This window comes from Cynocephalus volans, chromosome 15 (genome assembly GCF_027409185.1).
Source record: "Cynocephalus volans isolate mCynVol1 chromosome 15, mCynVol1.pri, whole genome shotgun sequence".
NCBI classification, from domain to species: Eukaryota; Metazoa; Chordata; class Mammalia; order Dermoptera; family Cynocephalidae; genus Cynocephalus; species Cynocephalus volans.
This window is the reverse complement of record NC_084474.1, coordinates 32446138-32470347: the sequence shown is the minus strand read 5'-3', so window position 1 is coordinate 32470347 and position 24210 is coordinate 32446138.

Here is a 24210-nt window from a genome sequence, read left to right as displayed (position 1 = left end):
AGAGCATTCAATTCTTATTTTCAAAACTCTCTTACTGCAATTTCTCATGACAGCCATTTTTCCATGACTTGAGAATGACTGAAGATATTAAGTTCAGGTAAATGTAGTTTAGACAGGGAATACATGAGGAACATAATTCCAAGTATCTGTTTCCTCAACTTCTACCTCATACACACCTACTACCAGTGTCCTAGCCAGATTAGACAAGGAAGAGAGATTAATGGGATTGAGTTTTGGAATCAGAAGACTTCGTATCTAACACCTGCTTTATTATGTAGTATCTATGTAACCTTGGGCAAACTTTAAAACTTCACCTGTTTCTTTATTCATATATTATTGATAATAAAAACCTAATATTACATGAAATCATGAGGATAACTATGAGTTTATATTGCAAACTATATAATGTTATACTAAAAGTTACTATTGTTAATTTATCAAGAGTTTATTTGGAAGTATACCCTCAAAAAGAATATATAAACAATTCTAAAATAATCATAACCTACAACTATATGTCTTTATTTTATCTTACAAAATACTGATATTTTGTTATCTCATAATTGTTATATACAACTTTAAAGTTTTTTTTTTTTTCCAATGCCTGGCACCTAGCAAGTTTTCAATAAATATTTAATGAATAGCTAAATAAACACATTCACAGCCTCATAAAACTGCATGTAATAAGTTACCTTATTATTGTTGTAAATGTCAATAACTTTGAAACAGAGTTATTAAATCAACTAAAGAGTGCAGTTGATATTTAAATGGAATTTCTTTTTTCCAATCTCTCTTTTTATTTCTCTTTTGTGAAACCCATTTTCTGCCTCTTAATGACATATTCTAAAACTTTTGTTCACGTTCCATGATAAAAATTCAGCCTGTCTTGTATAAAACTCTAATCTCCCAACTGATTCAGGGCTACAATCCTTGTCTTCTCCACTAGCTAAATTAGTGGTTGGATTGGAGGTCCTGCCACTTTTCAGTTATCACAGTCCTTGACTCCTTAGTATCTAAAACAGTTGATCATTCCCTCCTTCTTGAAACAATTTCTTCACTTGGCTCTTTGGACATTGCAGTCTATAGGGTTTGCCCTTCTCCCCTGGCTACACCTACCTGGTTTTCTTTGCTAGATCCACTTCTCTTACTGCTTTCTTAGTGATGGAGTGCTATAAGGCTTTGCCCTTAGCCCCTTTCTCTTTTTTTCATATTCACTTTCAAAGTAGTTTATCATGGCATGGTTCTAAATGTCATCATATGCGCATGACACCCAACTGTATTTCTTTCCTTATATCCGTATTTGCTCAACTATATTATATGTAATTACTACGGGTAATACACCCTTAAAACGGTCAAGGTAGAATTTTTGCTTTTCTTCTTCCTCCAATCATCCCCAACTCAAGGAATGACCATCATTCATCCAGTGGATGAGATCAAAACCTAGAAATCAGTCCTGACTTCACTTTTTTCCTTAATCCTACATTCAGTCCTTCAGCAAGAATTTTTAGTTCCTTTCTTTTTTTCTCTTTTTAAATTCACAGTTAAGTGCTCATGCTTTAAGGATATAATTCAATGAGCTTTCACAAATGTACACATGCAAATAATAAAGACCTTAATCCAGATATAGAATATTTTTTACTTCTGGAAGTTCTTTCACTTCCTCTTCGAGTCATTCCCATTCCCTACAGGCAACCACAGTTTTGATTATTGTTAGTTTTTACTAGCCTTAAAACTTTACCTAAACAAAATAGAAAAGTGTGCATTCATTTGTGTCTGGCTCTTCTTGCTTAGCATAATTATTATTAGTTTTTAGAGATTTCATTTTATCATTGCATATATTATTGATTTTAAGCACCTTTTGCCAAAATAGGCATTTAAAGATATCAGTTTCCGTCTATGGTCTGCTTTATATGCAACCCCCAAATTTCAACATGTTGTTATATTTTAACTAACAATTCAGTTTAGAAATTTTCCAACTTTTCTTTTCTTTGTGAACCATATGTTAATTAATAGTGTACTGTTTAATTTCTAAATATTTGGAGTTTTTCTAGCATCTTATTTTTATTGATTTCTAACTTAATTTCACCATGGTCAGATAAAATAATCTGTAAATTTCAAATTCTTCAAAATTTATTGAAAATGTATTTTATGCCCAAGATACCAATCATCTTATCAAATATCCATTATGAACTTAAAAACAATGTATATACTGTACATTTTTGGGGTAATAACCTATACATCATAGTTAAGTTACCTTGGTTAATCATGTTTCAAAATATTTATTTTTTTACTTATTTTTCTCTACTTCTTAGAGAAAATAATGACAGTGGGTGTTAAAACTTTCAACTATGGTTATTGATTTTTGCCTTTAGATTTGCCAGCATTTGCTTCATGTGTTTTGATATTTATAATTTTTATATCTTGCAATTAATTTCCCATTTCTTCTATAAATGGGTACTCTCCTTTTGGGTAATGTCCTTTGGCACAGAGTCTAATTTGTCTAACATTAATATAGCCACACTAGCTTTCCTATATTTTCTATATTTGCATGATATGCTTTTTTTACCTTCATTTTCCTTTCAACCTGTCTGTGTCTTTATAAGTGGACCAACTTTATGCAAATATTCTTTTATACTTTATCTGACAATATCTGTCTTTTAATGGTAGGATTTACTCCATTTCTACTTAATTATTGATATGATTTTATTTAGGTCTGCCATCTTGCTACTTATTTGTTGTCTCATCTTTCAATTTTTTTTTTATCTCTTTTCCTGTTTTTGAATTAGCTATTTTTAGTATTTCCTTTTGTCTCCACAATTGGCTTGTTGGCCATGGCTCTTTGATTTATGTTTTAGTTGTTATTCCTTTTTTTTTTTTTTTTTTTTTTGTGACCAGTAAGGGGATCGGAACCCTTGGCTTGGTGTCATCCACACTGCGCTCAGCCAGTGAGTGCACCAGCCATCCCTATATAGGATCCGAACCTGCAGCCTCGGTGCTCCCAGTGCCGCTGCGCTCCCAGCGCCGCACTCTCCCAAGTGAGCCACAGGTTCGGCCCTTTAGTTGTTATTCTAAAGATGAAATATGCATTCTTCACTTTTTGCAATCAAGCTAGAATTAACATTTACCTCTTATATAAAATGTAAAAACCTTAAGAATATGATTAGACCTAACCCTATCCTTGTTGTACTTTTGTCACATAATTTATTAATACATGAATCATAAACTTCCCAATATGATGTTATTTTTGTATTCAGCATTCAAATAACTTTCAAGGAAATTAAGACAAGAAAAAAAAGATGTTTTTTATTTACACTTATCTACCATCTTTAGTGCTTTTAATTTTTTTCCCATAGGTCTGACTTTCCATTTTTTGACATTTCCCTATAGCATGAAGAACTTCTTTTAACATATGTTGCAGTATAGGAAACTTAACTAGGCTTTCATTTATCTGAAAATGTTTTTATTTCACTTTCACTTGTGAAGAATATTTTTGCCAGATAAACAATTTTGAGTTGACACAATTTTTCAGTGAGAGATTTGATTTAAGAGACATACTAATCATTTCCCATCTATATGCATATGAATTTGAGCACCAGCAATGTCCATAATTATTAGTTCATTACAGATTGTCTTCATTTGATTAAGCATTGGCATATCATTGGCTTATATGGTCATAAAAATCTTAATAAACAACTTTTGTGTCTTCTAAAAATATCTGTTAAATATCTATCGAATATGTTGTTTGTCAATGTCTGTCACATGAAGATTCATAATCTTATTACATTTAAAAATAGGACAAAAGTTTATCTCAACGGGAAAATTATGTTTCCTTTCATATGATAATTATATGGATCATCATATTTTTCTTTTTATTTTGGGAGTCAAAAACTAATCTTAGGGATCAGTCTGAGTAACTGAATTAACATAGATGTGGAGCATAAAACTAAACTATTTTTCTGTATTGGCTGATGTTCATTTATTTTAATTTTATTCTTTTCTGAAAGTAGGAAGTGGATAAATTAGAAAGAAATATGTAGATATTTTAAAAATCATTATTTTATATTTGGCAGCAATGTCATTAATCAAGAAGGTTTTATATGCATGTTTAATTTGTTTTTATTGACAAAAAAAATGTTGGCATGGATGTCTTATCAAACATCGACCCCCACATCCAGGGCTGGCTGAAGCATTGCTTGTCCAGAACTACGGATACATCACAACTAAAGGATCTAAAGGTTGAAAGTACAAAATGAATCATCAATACAAGGAGGGACTATGGCAATTCTATCAGAAGTTTTGAGAGCTGGCGTACAACATAATGAGCATGAAGAAGCTATGATGCGAACATCGGAATAAGGCCCAAAGACTCTATAAAAACAATCAGAAAAACACCATGCTTCTGCAGCTGGCTTTTTGCATGTGCTCTCTGACATGATGCATAGGCAGTCTGGCTCCACTAAGTAAAGGTTGGTGTAACATATATAGAAGAAATTGTAGCTAATTATATTTTTTATAAAATGGAGCTTAAAAGTAATACACCGTTCATCCTTGAACTTGCCCCTTTTCTTTATTTGTCTAAATTATATTTACTGAATACTTAACATAAAGGAGACATTTATATGATAGTGAGTTAAACATACATCTAACCCTAAAGAGATTTTCATTCATTAGAAAAAATTAGATTAGTTTTTAAGTATCCGGAGTCCAAGGTAAATGTGATCAATACCACCAGAGATGTATAGAAAAATGCTAAGGAAGTTGAGAGAAGAATGAGGTTATTTCCAGGGAAGGCTTTAAAGATAGTGTCAAAGATAACCTAGATTTAGAAGAAGATACAGGATATGGGAAGTCCAAGATATAGGTGAGGAGGAAGCATGGATGCGATGCTCATCAATTCTTATATTCTGTTTTATTTTGAAATGATAGCAATGATGGGAAGGTTTGGTGATGGTGGTGATAAACGATGATTAAATATCCTATTTTACAAAGAACCTGATACCATGTATCATCATGTACATAGTTAGGAAAAATACTTTGGGGAAAATGGTCATTATATGTGTTGCCCTTCAATATTTTAATTGTAATTATAGTTTATATAATTAAAAAATAATAAATTGTAGCTAATTTCTCTGCTGACTTGAATGGCATAAATACTACCTACTTTTTTTCCCTCTTTGACATTGCCTTTGTCTAATTGTGTGCTGTGATCATCCACCAGATTTTCCAGGGTAGTGGTTGGAAAAAGATTTAATCCCGCCATGGGACAATTTGCACTATTTAGGGAAAGAACTCAGTAACTAGGGGTTAGGTAAAGGGCCTGCTGGTCCACAACTCCCTTGCAGCTCATCCTGTAACCATAGGATGAATGACATGCTCATTTATTTCTTTTGAAATACTTATTAGTCACAGCAGTAGGATTTTCCCAGGAGCAAATAGCTGACCAATTCTTGCTGCAGTTTAATAAAACTCCTTGGCCTCAGGGATCACTCTAACTGGGGATTCCACTTGCACAGGTACGTGACACAGCCCAGGAAGACAGCAAAGGTGAACTCTGCTTTTGCCTGCCCAGGTCTCTGTGGGTGACCTCTCAATAAAGGAGGAAAACTGTTTGAAGCAGTGGCAGTTCTGGGCTGACATAGTGACCAACTGAAGTCCTTAGAGGAAAGAAGATATTGGGAGAGGTATTTAAACCCTGCCTGCCTTGTTTAGTAACTCAGGCAGTCAGTTTCTCTGCTTGGGAAATTATGGATATATACGATCCTTGGGGAAGGCCTGAGCCTTCCTTCTAAATTTGTTTTAATTTATGTAAAAATGAAAGATGAATCTTTTTAATCTTTGGTCATTAGAACATGTCACATTTATTATGAATTAGTGAATGCCATTAAAAAAAATACAGGACCTTTCCATATGCAATGGATGATGAGTCATCCTTGGGAAACATGCTTTACATGGTACCTTTTGCTCTATTTATTCTGTGGCACAATGTTCATTTCCTCAGGTTCATCTGCTTTCTGCTACCTGACCTATATAACATGAAGACTCAAAGTTTCATGAAGGCAGGGATTTTATTTGGCATCCTTACCTCATTACTGTCTGATAAAATGCCTGGTTTGAGAATCAGTGCTCAATAAATATCATGCATTTAATACAATTACTCAACCATATGCTCATTTATTTAGATATTTCACTGTGATTAAAATTTTTCCCAAATTGAAGAAACCACTAGCAGCACATTGAATACAACTATAATCCTCTCTTCCACTTAATTTCTCTATATTAAGAGCAGTGAACCAAGAGCAAAACATCAGAATCATCCTTTAACCATTGGCATTTGAAAACTTCAGTTCACTTATTCAATATTCTTTGGCTTCCTACAGCTATACAACACAAATAACACAAAATGCATAAATCATGATTCTTCATCTGGCACCAGCTGTTCCTGATACAGAATAAGGGCTTAATAATTAATAGCTCATATTTATTGAGCAATGGTACCAGTCACCCATCTCAACACTTTAAGTCTATTGTTTCATTTAATCATTTTCAAAAAAGCAATTTGGTGGGTGCTATTATTTTTCTTACGAGCAAACAAAGGAAGTTAAGTATTTCCCATGTTATCCAACAAACCTGGAATTCAGATAGATCCCAGAACTTAAGCTCTGAATAAGTTCTGTGGTAGTTGCTCTTGATATTACATACTAATTAAGCTTGTTTTAAAAGTTATTTATTTTTTGGTTGAAATGCATTGATTGTACATATTTATGGAATATGAAGTTATATTTCAATACGTGTGTACAATGTGTGATGGTAAAATCAGAGTGGTAAGCATATTCATCATTGCAAAAATTTATCATTTCTTTGTGATGAGAACATTTGAATTCTTCCAGCCATTTGGGAATATACAATAAATTATTGTTAATTATAGATGCATAGCACTACTGTATGCCACTAGAATTTATTATTCCTATCTAGCTGTAATTTGGGGTCCATTAACCAACCTCTCCCTATCTCTCCTTCCCTCTTCCCTTCCCAGCCTCTAGTAACCCTAATTCTACTGATCGAGATTTTTGAAAAGCCTATTGGTTACACATGTAAACAACAATAACGATGTAGTAAGGATATCGTGAGCTAAATTGTTCTTCACTGGGTTTCTTTCAGAATCGGGAAATATTGACAGAACATTTGGGAACAAAGCCAAAAGGAGGATTGTTGGCTAAGTAGAGTCTGTTGTGGAAAAGAGATTGGTAGGTATTTATTGTAATGATTCCTGGAAAGGTAAATAGAAGTGATGGAGAAGAATCCAGGATTGGAGCTTTTTGAAACAAATCAATCTGTTGCTTTTCTTCCAGGGTTTTGCTCTCCTGTCAGCATACTGGTACCTATTTATTCCACCTGTGCTTCATCCCATTTCCATTTTACAAAGCTTTCAGGCATGTTGGAGATATTTCTATCTTTCTGTATTCTGTCCCTTCAGCTAGTTGATATATTTATTCAGTGGTAATTTGACTAAATAAAACCCTTGGTCTGTAAGCTGTGAATCCAAGTAAAATAGTTAGGATTTTAGATAATCCAGTGAATAAAATTAACTATGTAAAAGGAATGAAAGGTTTAGTTAGGACATTTGATTAACAGACTTGAAATCACCAACTAAAAGGTCAGCTTCAGCGTCCAGCAGCTGAGGAAAGGTGTCCTGAAACGAAGAGCAGGTATTCTCATGTAGAACCGACAGAAATTAAGCAACTGATAAGTTCAGTTAATGTCTGGTAACTACCTTTGCTCAACTGACACAAGAATATTTAGGGAGAAAACATCATTGTCATAAAGGAAGTAAGAAAAAGAACTGGCTAGTAGTACTGATGAGTTCAGATTTTAATGCATAATATGGAAAGAATCAGTAGATCATTCTAGGTGAAATATTTAAAAGATTAAGTAAAATCGGCAGAAAAATGAGGAGAGATCAATAAATGGAGATAGAAATTTGGATACAAATTTTACTGAATGTCCTGTGAGTGGTTAAGATTGCTGTGCGGATGTAGAAAGGATAAAGAAGAAGTGGCGGACACAGCAATGGTAAGGGTTAGGATTAGGAGTAGAGATGACGTCCTCAGTTGGGGGAGAAAAAAGAAGAACAAAAAGTAAAAGTGATAGGCCAAAAAATTATAGAATTAAAATTTTTCTGTTTGTTATCAAATACCACAACTGGGATTTTGTGTGTTTGTTTTTTTTAAATAATAACTCTCATTTCTGACCCTTCCTCTTCACTCATGCAGTGAAACCTCCATTACCTCTGGCCATTTTGCTAAACAATTGAAGGCTTCTTCTTACAGAGGGACAGCGACTTCTTACGCCCATTATTCTGTTCAGCTCTGATTATGTGGTTCATACAACCAACATTGACTGAGTTTCTACTATGTATGAGGCACTGTGAGAGTATATTTTAGTAATATTAGAGCAATTATTATGGTAATTATTTGAGTATTAGACTGTCATTTTTTCCCAGGGGAATGTCACACAATTCTCAAAGTTAGGAAGAGCGCTGAACCCATCTTGTCTTTGCTTTTGTGAATAGATGGTCCACAAGTGTATCTGTCTTTGCCTAGTTCCTCAGAGAACTGGACCTGGAGTAAGCAATAGTGCTGATGCTTCATTTGGAAGGTACCATTCCAGGGCAGTGAGAAAGGGGGAGTGAGACAGGGAGGGATGTGAAGGAAGTCTAGGTAAGGCGTTGCACTATCCCTGACTTAAACCAGATCACAAAGATAAGCCCATTGCTTGGCATATGCATCTCCTTGGACACTCATGACTCTTTTGGATGGGCTGTGTGGATAAAACATTCTTCAGAGAGCTATATGGAAGGAAGAATGGAGGAAATTTATTCTGCCATCTTCTGTTTTCTATTTAACAAACCATATCCATCAAGGAATTAATTTCCCTGCACTTCAGAGTTGTATTTTCCGGTCCCTTTGGTAGTTGTTCTGAAACTAGATCTCAGGCTCCACATGATTTATCCAACCTTGGAGTGATGGGGGAAGATGTCACTTAAAGGTTGTGGCAGGTTTGGCTCTAGATCCAAAGGGAATATCTCCACCCTCCTGGACAACCTCTGGCATGGAACTCTGCATGCACAGGCTGAGTTAGTAGCCTGCAGCAGCAGGGTCATGGGTGGCCCCTCTGGGAGAAAAATACTACAATGATGGCTGAGGATGAACAAGCAACTAAGGGGCTGGATAGCAATGACATCAGGAGGACCTGACAAGATGCATTAACCTGTGCCTGATATGGCATTTAAACGTTAGTGGATTCTCATTACGCAGTTTCTATCACACCACCTTTTAGAGTAATGAGTTCTACCTATTAATATTTGCTAGTTTTTGCTTTTGTTCTTTTCTCCTCATTTTCAACATTCATACCTTTACTTTTTATGAATTTTTTTCCTTATTCATCCAAGAATTATTTTCACATGATTCTTTGACTATACAGATAAAAGAAAATTTTACCTCTTTTTAACTTTGATGTCTATTCCCAGTTGTATAATGCCACTTGTGAGAGCAGAAACACCAATACCACAAACAAAACTTCTTTGCCTCTTAAGCCTTTACAGTGATTCCTTTTCAATATTGCCCAAGAAGAATTAATGGCTTCTATTTATGAATTCCGTAGGGCAGCAGCTTCACTGTAGTGACCTTGTAGACATGCACATATCCACATAGACCTCACAAACAAAGACTTGAAGCAAAACCAAAGCTAATCTGAACATTGCCAGAATATCTCCTGCTCCTGCAGTCCAAAACTAGTTCCTCAGCAACAGGGAATCACGCAACTCATGTGGCAGCCAATCTGGCTCCTTTTATCTTAATGCTCTTTTGGTGTGTGGGAAAAGGACCATGAGAAACTGGCACCTTTGGCTATTTTTCCTTTCATTATCTATGTAAGTAATAAACTGTATCTAAAAGTGATGCGTTATCTGCTTATCTATTGAATTGGTCAAACTTTGGCTTTGGTCTTTTCTTGTCTTGTGTGTGCTTGACAAATTCTCTAATTATTTTGCATATAAATTGTTTTACATAATTTATTCTCTTCCATTTTACATGCACAGTTAGTAGTTTAAAAGTTTCCCACTGAATTTAAACTATTTAAAGGCAGCAACTATATATTTCACATTTTCCTCCAGAAAAATGAGTACAATTCATGAAATACAGAATTAATGTTTCCTGAATAAATACATGAATGAATGATCCATTTAGCTATGAATCAAGAGAAATACAGAGTAGAAGAGGAAATGCATTAATTCCATAAGCAATATTCTCTTACCAACCAATAATATATTTTAAAACGTGGAGTTTTGAATCTCTTTTCATTATGGAAGAGTAGTGAGAGAGCCAAATTATTGATAAATTTGATATAATGAAACTCTCAATGGTTTGACGTCAATTTGATTTTTAACTATTTGTTAGGGGAAATGATTGAGGCTGCCTTTCACATGAAAATCGATGCTATCAAATGTCTATGTAAGTGCTTGTATTTGCTTTTTTTAAACAATAAAAATGGAATTAAGGTGAATCATTTTTTCAATAAATATTTGTTATGTACTCACCACATCTCAAACACTACTATACATCCTATGGATAGAGCAACAAATACAATAGGAAAAATTCTCTGCTCACATTAAACTTACATTCATATTTTCTCACCCATTCTTCTATGGATCAATTAGAGCTTGCTTCTTGCTTCTTGAAGTGCATAAAAATCATTTAGGGTTTTTGTTAATATTCAGATTGTGATTCAGCTGGTGTGAGGTGGGTCCTGAGATTCAATATTATTAGCAAGATTCCTCGTGATGCTGATGTGCTGAGGTCTGCCAACCACATTGTCATTGGCAGATATTGGAGGACTTATAAGATCTATGACTTTGGATCTTGGTGTCAGGATCTGTCTTCCCCATGACTTGACTAGACAGTTTCCCTTTCCCCTCATCACAAGCCATTTTCTACCCACATACAGTTTTTTTCTTGTTTACAGCCATTTACTTCAGTGCTTTGGTCATGCTGCCCCCTCAGCCATGAATTTCCATTTCCCTCTTTCCACATCTAAATGATGCTTTTGGCTGATTTGTACCAGGAGGAACCTAGCTGTTATCTAGTCCACTGCTCTGAACTGTCAAATGAGAAACTGAGTTTTCTCAGAAAATTTCCTCACTACCAGTCTTATACTCAATTTATGGCCATTTCAAGGAGAGGAAATTGCACATGTTTAATGTACAATTTAGGTAACTGTAAGTTAATTTTTCTATAACCACTTATTCTCCTTCTCAAGTCTGATCCACCTGATGTCATCAAAGATAATGTTATTATTTCCAGGCAAATTCAATCACTTCCTGGTTTTCTGAATCATTATTCACTGTAAACTCAATTCATAATTTCTATCCTTTCTCTTTCCGTTTAGGACTGTATCAGAAAAGTTTTGCATGTCACTGAGGAAACAGTGTAAAGTCATTCATTGCTGTGCTCAGACCATGCTGACATTGGCTGCTCTGTCTTCGCACATAATCATCTACAAACATCACACCCAACTCCACTGACCTTTGTTGAGACGCACTGGTGTTCAATCAGTCATTTTCTTCTAGGCGGTCACCAGCACAATTAAATCTGGTTCTTATTTGATTTCTCACTAAGCAATCTCTGTGTCCCTTCTTCAAAAGAGTTCTTTCTCTCACTTTGAAGGAATTCCCACAACCTTTTCAAGGCATGTGGAGAAAATCTGACTCATTTTTCTAGAAACGTTATAGAACCGTTTAAAATCTACTGGCTCATTAATGTACATAGCATGGGGCTTTCCCCCAAGGATTTCTTAGAACCACAGAATTGAAATCAAATCAAAAGTTCCCTCTACATTTTGATTTTCCTTCTCATTCAACACTCTTTTCGGGGGGAGGACAGGTGTGAAACTTTTTTTAGATGCTGCGAAATCAGCAAATCCTTTTTGAATGTTCTCTTATCCGCCCCCTGCAGCCCTGTTTTCTTCTCCAGATCAGTTGACACTTACCTAATGGGTGTTAAAAGAAATCCAATGTAGCCTATGTTTTTCTTTTGCAATTTTTATGACAAGTCTTAGTTATTAATTGCTCAATTTTCTTTTTTGTTTAATTTTAGTATAGTCAATGCTACTGTGACTTGTATAAATGTGACTTAAATGTTTATTTTAACTAATGAACTATATATACTGACTCTTAACCATTCCTGAAGTAATCAGTGATTCTAGTCATGTAAATGGAGTGTCACATAAAAAAGAAGTGAAGAGGGAGCTAATTAACTGGACTTCAAAATATAATTCCACCACTTATGGAATGGTTTAAATTGCCTGATGTCTTTGACCTCTGCTATCAACATACTTTATATTACTCTGACTTTTGTGTTAACATTCTAAAGCTCCTTGTATGGCCCTCAGTGTTCAGCAACCATTTCAGTTTTGTTATATAATGAAGCCAATTGCTAACTGATTGAGAAGTTTTATTTGCTTCATCCAGGGTCAGGAATTCATCTCAGCTTACTGCTATCCCAGCATATGCAAGCCAGAGCAGATATATGATTGTGTAATATTTAGTACACCTTCAAAGACAGAAACAGTTACAGATTAAATTTTATAAGGAATTTTTCTTACTTCTATTTCACAGTCAAATCTCAATCCCCAGGTTGTACAAATTAATAATAACTTGAGGTTAAAAATTTATTAAGATGACAAAATATGTAGATGATGATTAAACCTACACTCAGGGATTACAGCTATAAATACATGCATTTTATACTTTGTCCAATTACACACGACAGACTCCATATGAAACTCCTAGAGTTTGCCTTTAATTTAAAATCCCTCCCTATTCTCTGTGTTATGTTGCTCAGATGGACTTATTTTATCTTTTTCTTATCAAAGGTTGTTTTAGAAACACACAATGTATATAATTACACAATGCGTCCTGGAAAGATTATTTTCTTATATCAAAATCCACTTGTCAAAATTTCATAATCTTTACATTTGTACCCACACAAAAGTTCAATTTAAATTCAGAATTTATCAGTCTTATTTTTGAGTGGACTTTCCCCTGCAATGTCCATATAGTCTCCTAAATTTGGCTGCCTCCTTTACTCATCTCATTGGACAAGCCTATTACCATGTGGTCTCTGCCACCATATGCATCTCTCTGTTGCTCTGTGTATTAAGGAGGAGGGATCACTGGCCTTTCAAGGAGAACAATTTGTCATTGTGAAGGATTATCATGAAAGTTAAGGATGGCAAAATATCCCAGATCCTGAACACCCAATGCCAGTAGGATCATCCAGTCATTATGTGAATGAAAAACACCTCCACATATTACCAAACAGCCTAAGGGGGATGTCCTGGCTGAAAAACCCTGCTCTGTACACATTTCTGTGTGATGAGCACTCACTGGAATTTGGGTTCAAGGGGCTCATGTTTTGTTTATTTCTTTAGCAGAAGGAGTAAATTTCTCATTGCGGTCAAGTTGAAAACAGTTTTGTGTGACAGAATATGGATTCTGTAATACATGTTAAAAAAAAAATGTTACCCCAACCATATTAACCTTCCTGATCATTGTTCCTACATTGCCTCTTTGAAAATATGAGCCCTGGAGTCTAAATGCTTTGTTCCTATAATGCGCGGTGCCCAAGAATGAAGACAACTCTGACAATATCAAGCTGATAAATAGGTTCTGGTGACATAATTCACACCCTTGATTACATGGCAGCCTTATTACCAGTTTTTTGTTTTTTTTTTATTAAATGAGCCAATAATTTACTTTTATTTCTAAAATCATTTTGAGGACTTATTTTTGATACCTTAAAGATAAAAGAATCATGTGACACATGACTAGTTTCATGGCACTTTTTCTGTGATTTAATTAACCAATTTCATGGGCAGTTGGGGTGATGAATGGTCAGAGTAAATGCCCCTATTACCACGTTCTGTGCAACTAAAGTTGACTGCAATTAAAACTGGAAGCAAAGAATAAGACAACTGAAAGTAAACCCCGTCTTCATGTAGGCATAGAACTTTAGCTTTTTCATTATTACAAACTTCTTGCTCTCGCTAACAGAGCCAAAAGAACTCAGACATTCTTAAACACCCTATTAACAATACGAATGCTCCAACTCAATATTTTTTTCATTTCATTCAAAGTATTTTGGAAATAATTGTGTGTATATGTATATTTACATTTATATAAGTATTATGCAATATATATTTATATGTATATATGTATATAATATATTGACATATTACGAATATATATACAAGGTGAAAAATAGTCTGTGCTTAATTTTATGTACATATTTTGCTGCTAAAATTCGAGGATGGAGCACTTGGTTGTCAGGGTAATAAGCACACATAACGTATTTTATTGGATAACTTAAACTGGGTGTTAGGAAATGCTTAAACAATGCCTCGATCCCTGTTGAAAATACAGAGTATGAAACAAATCCAGTGATTTTTCTAGAAAATAGATTATTTTTAAGTAGTTATGTAGTCATTTTGCTAGTGCCCACATGCTACTGTTTCAGTTTAATAGTTCCATTATGTTACTTTTTGTAGATACTTGTCACTGTTAATTTCATACAGCTTGATTTTGCCCATGAACATATAAAACATCTATGTTTCTGTAAAGTTGCAATACTTATTTATTTACTTATTAATTAAATAAATACTCATTGTGTATTTTCAGTCTTCCAGGTCTTCTGCAAAGTGCTGGGGATACAGCGGTGAAAAAGACAGTCATGATTCTTACTTTCAAAGAGCTTTTATTTTAGGGAAGATTTGAAGGCATTAAATATCATGTAATTGAGGACATAAGCTCCAAGAGGCCTGGAATTCTTGCCTCTTTTGTTAGCTCTTGTACCTGGCACAGAATAACCACTCCACAAGCATTTGTTGAATGATTAAATAAAAGAAGGAATGAGTGAAATATAAGGTCCTAAGGAACTATGTAACAGAGAAATGAGATTTAACTTAGTGTAGGGGTCAAGGAGGTCTTCTACTCAAAAGCAGAGCTACAGTAATTAACTCCACAGAAAAATTCTGGACATAGTAACCAGAGGTAAGCATAGACCAGCAATGGAAGAAAGCAGTCAATACTCATCCCAGATGACCTAAGGAAACAGAGCAAGGTTGACAGGACACTTGATCAAGTGGATAAAAGGGATTTAGTGGGAATGGAATGAGCAGTTTCCAAGCCTATGGAGTAGATTATGATTATAGAGATTCAAGTGTCTATCATTTACAATAATGATTGATTACAGGCTTGTCTCCAGGTTCCAACTAAAAGGACACTAATAAATGATAATGGAGACTTACCCCAGTACATTTTGAAATACCTTACTATTTCCTTCCTTAACTCTATTCTTTTCTTCCTTTAATCTATTGTACTTTGCTTGCAAAATCCTCCTCACTGGACTGAGTAGCAAAGAACCAATGTGTGAGAAATTATTCAGAACACAATAAGTAAGGATAACCCCAAAGTTTTCACAGTTCTTTCCTTTTGCAAGGGAGTGCAGTGATCCATATTAATCATATCTAGAGTCCTATAATTATTCGCAAACCCCAAAATGGTGACGGATGAAGGCCGACCATTGATAGACTCACAATCATCTCCAGAAACAGCATAGAAAGGAGGGAACAGTTGTTGGTAATAAGCCTGGCTGTTAGATTTTTGTTTGTAAGTCAGTGTTCAGTGCACAAATGCTATCACCTTGTGGTGTACCTAGAGGAAAAATACCTCCTTCTTATCCCTAACACTAACTTGATTACTCAAATTAATACTGGTTTGGTGAACAAAGTAGTTCAAGAATATCATGCCTCTTCGAGGGAAAAAAAAAAAGAGTGGTCAACTGGAATTTTCTAAGAACCAAACCCTTGAGAAAGTTGATACCTGGATATGTCAATGACGATGTGGAGAAGTTAAAGGTCTATCTCTGGGAATTAAGTAAGAGGCTAAGGAAGACAAAAATAGGCAGAGGTTCTGTTTCAAAGCAAGGGAGGCTTCCTACGGCTTCAGGGATTTTAATATTTCCAATTACTTTTTGAAATTAGCAGCTTCCGTTAGACTTTGGCATTCTCAAGTTTGCTCAGTTTTCATTAAAATTCATAGGAAAACTAGTGGCATCATATATCAGTAGGAAGTGGGCCCAATCAAAGGTTGGGTCTTTTGGGGAGAGTTTGGATCAGTTCAAATTTAATGACTAGATGCAGCCTTCCTCTTAATTTTCTCTTGCATCAGCATTTAAACTGAGATCTGTAAAATTCTAATTACTGACTAGAGTAACATTATCGGCATTTATCCTTTGTTAACAGATATTACTTTTGCTTATTTCAGGAACCCTGCCAGAAATTACCTACTGTATGGTCAATTATCCACCTCCCCACAGCAACACATTATTTTAATATAAACTTTTCGCTGTAGTCAGCAACTATTGTGTATTTTCTTTAAATTGAGTTGTCATATCTTATTATAAAATATAAAAGGAAATGGCTGGAACTCTTAGGGTCAGGCAGAGTCATTTTACTGTGGTTTGGCTTCTATTTACAGCATATGTTCTATCCAGCAAGCCTTAACACGATCATGAGAAAATAAAAGAATCTATGAAATAAACAAAATAGTTAAAATGAGAATTGCACACTTTATATCAATTGGGCTTAGCCATTTTAAAATAATTAAATGCAGATCGTCCTTTATGCTAACCTACTGTGCTATGCAAGAAATGTAAACATGTCCTTAATAGGAAGATTAATATCCAGGTTAAATCAGTTTTAGGTTCCCTGCCTGATAACAAATCTCATTTACATTCTGAATACCAAATAGTGTTGAGCCCAAAATGGTTGCAAGCCTTTTTTTTTTTTTTCAAGTTCAATCTGAACATAGAGTGATAATCTTTAAAGGTCTTCATTGATTGTGGTTTATTATTCAATTATCTAAATGCTGAGCTCAAGAGGAAGTGGGAATTCCTCATTACAATCTTACTATGAAATCAAGAAATGTAGACTAAATATGTCAAAATATCTCTTCCACAATGTCTTCTGAAAGTTCTGATGTTATAATATTGTTATCAAAATATCAGGATAGATAATTAAAACAAGGATTTAAAGTAGAGAACCACTTTTAGTTTCTGAAAAAGTGATAAATTACAGTCTATTATCTGCTTTCCCACAATGCAGGTAATAGCTTATTTTAAAGATAGGTGAAAGAATGCTAATGAATTATTAATCAGAGTGGTTCTTGCTCCTTTTTAATAATGGTAACTTTCAGCATAATTCACACTCAAAAGTATGGCTTTCATTGACTAACATGTGAATGTTTTATTAATTAAGACATTTGAATCTTCTTGATTTCAATCTTTATATGTCAGAAAGAATTGTTTCCTACAGTGACCCTCAACAAGCAGGCTAAAAAAACGTTCCACAAGGACATGCCGATGACAATAATAATCTCCCAGACAAACCACAATTCTTGTATTTATGACTAATAGTCATTTATGCAATAGCAGTGTGGAAAGAGCCAAATTCATATAGCAGCTACCCATTTAGTTCAGATAAATTATTTTAAGCGTACTTGGGTAAAAAAGGGGAGGCCCATTGGCAGAATGTGGGGATGCTAAACTATCATACCATTTTTTACATTTTGAGAATCAAAATGTTCAGGAATATGGTTATAGTTTTTTTTTGTTTGTTTGTTTGTTTGTTTTTTTTTTCCTGATTTTGATAGGGTCCAAACTTGGAAACACCACTGATTTTTTTGCAAATAAGTAACTCAGGATTGTTAATTTATATATTTGTTGATAGTTGAGTCATTAGAGTATTCTTCAATGTTTGCCAAGCCTTACTTCTCTGGCAAAGGTATGTAGTATGATCCTGGTTCATGGAAAAAAATAGCATTATACTTAGTTTACACAGCCTTTGATTATCTAGGACATTCTCCAGACCACCTCAAGTGATCTCAGGTCAAACTGTGGGCCTAGAATGGGTTTCAACAATAATCTAAGTGTTCTCTTCCCTCTAACCTCTAAACAGTAGGGACATGAATGTGTTATTAAAATGTACAGTATTAAAAAATATACACTCAGAGAATGCCTGTATCTCAGCTATCTATGGCTACCTGTAAAACTACTTCAAAACTTAGTGGTTTAAGCAACAGCTATTTTATTTGCTGACAATTATGTGGAGTTAATTGCTTTAACAGGGCTCAATTGGGTAGATCTTATGTACTACTGGAAATCAGCTGGGGTCTCCCATAAGGTTTCAGCCAGAGCACAGCTTTAATGTCTGACAAACCTGGTACAAATTCCAGTTTCTCTACCTCTGTACCTTTTGGCAAGCCATCTAATTTTTTAAAATGTAACCTTATTCATCCATAAAATAATAGTAATAATACCAACTCTATAAGGAAAGGATTTTCTGGCTTATTTTGGCCATATTGTAAAGTACAATTAAGGCAAAGATACCTCTACTTAGAGAAACTGTGTTAAAACAGTAACTCCCATGCCCCTTCTTACATAGTTCTACTTCAGACCCCTGCGTGGGTCTCTTTTACTCCAAATGACTTAGTAGAATTAATTAATGAAGACAGGGATCCAATAAAATCTTTCTCTCTGCTGGTTCCTTGTGACTGGATGTTTAAATGAGCTTGGAAATCTCCTGGGATCTGATCATCTCCCTCTGATTGTAATCCCAGTTAAGTGTGTGAATCCCATAGTTTATATTCAGGTGGAAGTATGGAGCTCCATTTAGGACTTGAGCCTGGGCCACATGCATTATCTTGGCTTTTATTCAAGCTCTGCTTACATTTTCAGAAATGTGTATGACTCTTACAAAAGTCATTCTTTTATTCCCAGTTTGCAATTTTTAAAAATTATTTTTAAATTTTATACTACTTCACTAGGAACTCCATTGGAAAGGGAGATGAATCAAGCATTCCTGGACTTGGGGCTGTAACCCTATAATAATAACCCCCAAATAACTCCTGTAAACACTCATACCTGCCTTGAACTTTTTAAGGATTAAAGAGTGCTCAATCAACTTTAGTTATCTTTCTCTTCCATGAGTCAACTGTTAAATGTTCTTTATATAAAGACAAAGTTTACACACTTTAGTGTATGATATATAATTGGGAACTCAGTATAAAAGTTCTATTACTCATGTAATTTCCAAAACTAGTAATAAAGATGCAGCTGAATTCAGGTGTAGCAATAGCCAGAAATAACACAGACATAATGTTACAGAGTGAATTTTTAATTTTCAAAAAATCTCTACTATTTACGTAAACACTCATTGACCCCCACTGTGCACTACACTGTGGTTTGTGTGATGTGGGGAGGAAGAACGCAAAGTTTGCATTCAATGATTTACTGTGTAGTTGGTGGGTTGGGCAGTAGGTGATGCTACGGGAGCACAACGGAGAAGCATCTCACTTCCATCAGGGTGCTTAGGAGAGTTTCAAGAAATAGCTTTCTGCCTTCTCTTACTTAAGCTTGACACTCACAGGCGGGTACCTTCTCCTCAACACCCCCAAACCCTTCATTTATATTTCTTACATAAAAGTAGAACTGATATTCTGAAAGCTATCACCTGTTTCCCATGTGGAACACCATCCTTGACAATCCCCCGATTCCAACATACCTAAATAATAAAACTCAAAGATCATTACTGTGGCATAAAATCCCTTTATGGCCTGATCTTTGTTCAACTCGAGTTTCATTTAATCTATTCCTCTCTCTTCTTAATGTTCCCCTATTTCAAACTTTTCTCCATTCCTCATGATGTTCCACATGCTGCTTGTTCTATCTGGGATTCCCTTCTTATCACTCTTTACCTACTCATTTATACTTATTTCTCCAAACTATGCTGTCCTATTTTCTCTTCAAACTATTTTTTTCTTACCAATTCTCTTTTATTCCATGCTACCACCATCACCATAAACAAAGTCACTCCCTTTTCTAATTAGCTCTGTGACTTATCATTTCTTGCTTATTTTATTTATTTATTTTTTTGTCTTTTTGTGACCGGCCATACTGCGCTCAGCCAGTGAGCGCACCGGCCATCCTCATATAGGATCCGAACCCCCGGTGGGAGAGCTCCTGCGCTCCCAGCACCGCATTCTCCCGAGTGCGCCACGGGGTCGGCCCTCATTTCTTGTTTATGAAGTAAATATGTCCCCGTCTTCTATGAGACTTTGAAGACCATGACTATATGCTATCGATCTTGTAAAATGCCTGTCACAGCAAGTTATTTTCAAGGGATAAGAATGAGTTAAAACCAGTGCAAGAGCCACGGAGACAGTAATGGAGATAGGAAGCACAATTCAAAGCATGGAATTGAAAAACAAATGGGGTCCTTTTCCTTAAGAAGGTAAAGAAGAGCAATGAATATAAGGATTTTACTTTAAATTTGGCTTTGGTGGTGGAGAAGATATTGGTCTAATTTGTTCATGTCCTGACATTTTGTCACAACAAACTTGAAATTTTGATGTCACATGATATTGTTAGGCCTGATCCTCACTGTCAAACTGAAATAATTATTAGAACAATTACCTGGGAAATGTTGGTATGGAAACAGAACTGTTTGTCATCTCCGTTAATAAAATCAGACCTAGTTCTTAATTTTCCATATAAACCTTCACACAAATGGTTCTCTCAGTTTTGTTTCTGTTGCTTGGTTGTTCGTTGTTATTCGTGTTCTGAATAGTGTTTATTATTACTGTCAGAGAAGTGACCGATCTGCCTGGGTAGCTTATGCAAGTCTGGGTTATTTGTTTCAAATCTTTTTCACATGTTATTTCTCAGCAACTATTCCATTACATACAGGGAAGCAGCAACTCATGCCCATAAACCATGGCATTAAAGTCTAAATTTCCATCGAGCTAATTTAGTAGGCTGTTTAAATTATGTGATAAAATTTTTTGCAGAACTTCATACAGTTCCTGCAATTTTTCAAAAAGACATCCCAGACCTTCTGGTGAAAGGTAGAAATGAGTGTTGGGAGAGTATTCACTGACATTTCAAACTCTTTAAGAATATGAAATTACAAATATGAAAGCTTAAGCAGGTGATTTTGATGTTCAACCTAAAATAGAATGATTGATTTTTATATGCAAATTCTATCTTTTAAACTCAGTTGAAATCCAGACTTTTGTATTCCAGGACATCTCCTCAGAAACTTAATTTATAGGAAATGATGATTTCCTTTGAGGGAAACATTTCTTAAAGAGACCTCTTCACTGAACTGTGACTCAATGAAATATGAATCTTTGACCACTTGAGATTGTGATCTGAAAATATTTTGGGGACTATTAGTATCAAAATTTTTAAAAATAAAAAATTAACATAGAGTGCACCCCAACATTCTATAAGAGCTAAAAAAAAAAAAAAATTGCATGGAGCTAATACACTGCTATTCCCTGTAATAGGAGATTTGATAAAATGCCCAGCCAGTTCCATTTGTATAAATGGTCTGGAATGGTTTATGGTCTCACATCAGTTCAGTCATTTAAATGCTGGAGTCTAGTTCTCATAGTTGAGCGTATATGAATCTGGAATCAGGCAACTAATCATTTGTATTGCCCTAAGCTGCAATAGTGAGAACAGGAGCATATAAACCAGATGAAACAGCTTCATTTACAATTACAAAAGCAAGGGCTTTCACAGAACAAAAAGCAGTTTTGCTATAGCAATTCCATTTTCTAGATGCCATTTTCTTTATTTGTGAAATATGCAAAAACACTGAAAATTATTTATTTATGTACTATTTTTGAATTGTTTTACATAGAGCCATGAAAGAAGATGTTTAATTATTTTCAATATAATTTCATTTCATTTTCATTTTTAAAACTGTTTAATTTGAGGCCAAACTGTTTATTTGGGGTAAGAAAATAAATTACCCCAAATAATTGTCCGCATACTACTGGATGTCATCACTGTTGTGTTCTTTTTTATTACGAGATGATGCCACAACACATTCCATTATGTTATAATATGTAACCATAAAAAGTATGAAAAGGTTACGGAAAAAATGATTTCTGCTTATACTGTCTTTTGTATATTTAAAATAATGTAGACTTTCTCTAGCAAAATAGGAATTTTTACACAGAATATAAAGTGTATGCTATATCACTAATACAGATAAAATAGTAATAACAAATAATGTTTCTGCCCCCTGCTCCTTCACCCCCCCACCCCCTCCCAGCCTTAACATCATTTCAGTGATGCATGTGTTTTTAGGTCAAAGACCACTGGATAATGACATCCATAATAAATTGGAAATAAAAGACAAAAGAGTTTGCCATGCTTCAGAGTCCATTTAAAGAGGAGAAAAATTATAACATTTATTTATTTTAAACTTGGAAAAAAGTCTCTTAAACGTAGCTTTAAAGTAAAGGTCTTAGAAAGTTAACTCTATAGTCAGATTTTGACATTTGTTAACTAGTTTTATAGAACAGTTTTTAAAGCTGGCTTCAGAGATCATTATGTAACTGTATACAAGAACCAATAATGTCAGCATGCCATAACAACAAGTCACTGTGGTTCGATTTCAAATACTGCTGTGCATTTAATAGCTTCCTGAATGCATTGTGTTTTTGTCCCAACAATATGATTTCATTTTGGGGTACAAATTAGCAGATTAGTATTGATAGTTCTTGTGTCGATTAAACAAATTGTGTATCTTGCTACACATTTTCAAGTAGTAGAATTTTTCTTTTCCCTGGAAAGCTGTCTTGTTCTTAAAAGAAATAATCCAAAAATGTCTTCACTGTATGGTCCTATTTTTATGATATTTGGTTTATCATTTTTTTTTCTCTGTTTCTCTGAGACTTGAATATCAGGCTGTATTCTCAAATGAAAGGATTTCTGATTACAGATTTCAAACTGAATATGAAAAACAACTATTTTTAAGGTAAGAATAAATACCTATGGTATTTCAAAATTTATTTTCATCTTATATACTTTTTTCTTGTGAACAAGTAACAAGGATCACTATTTTTTTTTTTACCAGTAAAGATACATTCCATTGTGATATAAAATGATGTATTTCACCCCCAAATGTAGTTCCAGACATAAAACCAATTATGTTCTCTTTATAGTTATAGTATTCTAGCTTTATAGAAGATGTTCATCAAACTTTGGTTATGATTTGTGCTCACCAAACCCCAGGCTCACACATATAGAAAGTGGTTGATAAGTCACATTATACAATGAGAATGCAAAATTCAATTTTATCCATGTAAAAAAGCCCTCAAGCAATATGTGCTGGGTGAGAAAAATACAGACAGCATTTTTTTTATCTACTGCTTGGGTGTTCATCTGAATATCATAATACACTCTAATCTGCTACGTATGATACAAATCCAGCCATAAGAACACACTTAAGATCTCCAAAGTTAACCTCTGAAGGGAACACTTAAGACAAATACCCCTTAGATTTTCATTTCACTACATTAGCAAAAAATGTCCTGGAGGAATGGAAAGGCCCCAGCTCATTTTGCACTTCCAATTGTACATAAACACGCAAATAGGATATGGACGATTTGATCCATGGTGCATATGGGTTACAAATATATATGAAAGCTTTAATTCTTCTGGCTTCTGTTCACTCTCAAGATGTCTTCTCTATTACACTGGTAGTCGATTTTACCTTCTCTTAACCATGCAAAAGCTACAGTGTTTCAAAGCTGCAGGTTAGTGATGGTGGCAGCTTATTTCCTTTGCTTATCTACATCCCCATCTTACTGTCTTCAGGCATAAAAGAATATTATCTGTGTGGCAGTTATGGCTGGAGCCATCTACCCCGTTCTTGGTATCAGCACTCAAAGTGCTCTGAATAGAAATCGTTCAGGTGAAAACATTTTCCATAGTTGCATTAAAACTTAAAATCACAGAGTGCTGTAAGTTACAACTAAGTTTACACAAAATTTTCAGTGAGTCTCTTCTGTGGAAAAACATGTAAGTGGTTGGAGTTTTCTTTTGCTGGGGCTTGTACATGTAGATTTGGTAACCATTTGTAATGGTACTGACAATGGAAAGGCAACCTATACATGGATTTTGTTTCTTTACTTAATTGTTATTATAAATAATGTACCACTCTGATTGCTTGAAATCATAAGGAGTATCTTCAACTACTGCACGCAGCCTCTGATCACAATACCTTCCTTTATTCTGAATCTGG